The sequence below is a fragment of the Cynocephalus volans genome, chromosome 5 (genome assembly GCF_027409185.1).
Source record: "Cynocephalus volans isolate mCynVol1 chromosome 5, mCynVol1.pri, whole genome shotgun sequence".
Taxonomy (NCBI): domain Eukaryota; kingdom Metazoa; phylum Chordata; class Mammalia; order Dermoptera; family Cynocephalidae; genus Cynocephalus; species Cynocephalus volans.
Genome location: NC_084464.1, coordinates 22853476 through 22854929, shown reverse-complemented (window position 1 = coordinate 22854929; position 1454 = coordinate 22853476). Strand labels below are relative to the sequence as shown.

Below are 1454 nucleotides of genomic sequence, written 5' to 3'. Positions count from 1 at the left end.
GGGTACATCAGGGCCTCTGATGACGGGGTCTATGGATGATCTTTCAGAGATAAAGAAGCCCAGGAAGAAGCCTTCCTGCGTCTGAAAATCGCTGGTGAGTGCACAGGTTTTGAGATTTTCATTGACACCATGAGGTATGGGAAAGTGCTTTGTAACCTTTAAAAGTGTAACAGGGAACCTGGCAGCCCAGAAACCCAGGTGTGGAGATTGATCCTGCCAGAGAAAGGGTTCGTTATGGCTGATGATCTAAAGTGATTCCTGTATAAAAAGCAACCATGTGTGGAAGGACTCCATGCTATTGTTGTGTCAGATAGAGACGGAGTATCTGTTACTAAGGTGGCCAATGATAATGCTCCAGAGCATGCTTTGAGACCTGTTTCCTTATGTACTTTTGCCCTTGCAACAGACCAAGGGAGCAAACTTGGACTTTCAAAAAATAAAAGTATCATCTGCTACTATAACACCTACCAGGTGGTTCCATTTCACCATTTGCTTTGGTGGTGAGTGTCATAGCAAGCAGCAATACCAACACAGGACTAATTGTCAGCCTAGAAGAGGAACTTGCTCCACTATTTGAAGAGTTGAGACAACTTGTGGAAGTTTCTTAATCTGACATTGGTTTCAATGTGTTCCTTATCTTTATTATAACAATACAGTATCAATCCAGCAATCTTTAGGCAACAGTAATACCTGTATCCATGTACTCAAGAAAGCATCCCCTTTTCCAACTTATACTAAAGAAAGAGCCTGTAGATATAATTTGTAGACAGATCAATTGTTATAATTCCTTGTGGAGGATCTTTTCTTATTTAGTGAGATCTTGGGATACTGCAAAAAATGGTTCAGTCTATCACAGCTCATATGGAGTTAGTCCAGTCACTGAATATGGATGAGATTCTATTCAGTGGATCAGAATCAAAATGGTACATTCATTCACTAGAGCCGTTAAGTGCTTCCTATTGTACAATATGCCCAGGCCTGTGGAATGAAGCAGACTGTTTCGGTTTTTTTTTTTTTTCATTTCATTAAATATTTAAAAAGTACCTACTCTGGGTAGGGTACTCACGATTCCAAGATGAGATCGATTCCAACATCTGTTCCTTAAAGAAATTGCAGTCTAGGTGGAGAGACTAATATGTATATAGATAATATCAATAAAAGAAGACAAATTATAAAATAATGGGTTAAGTTGGCAGGGGAAACTAGATATTGTGGTGAGTTTAAATAGATAAAATATCTTATTTCTTGTAGTTCAAAAGCCACATTTAATAACCTTATTTGTTAATTGAAACAAAATTGGTCTGCAAATTAGTAATTTACTGTGAATATCTATGTGCAATAACAGGACATATTCATGTACAGTTTAAAAAGTACAGCCATAGGCAAAGGCTTTCTCGTTCTTCAACTCTGTGTTATAAGCAAGATAGCAAAGACTTCGACAGAGGTAAATATTA

The 1454-nt window shown here is 37.8% G+C and overlaps 1 pseudogene; it reads left to right on the top strand.

Annotated features, from left to right (window-relative positions):
* The first annotated feature begins 234 nt into the window (after positions 1-234).
* On the top strand, positions 235-608 carry LOC134379287 (ragulator complex protein LAMTOR3-like; annotated as a pseudogene).
* The last annotated feature ends 846 nt before the right edge of the window (positions 609-1454 follow it).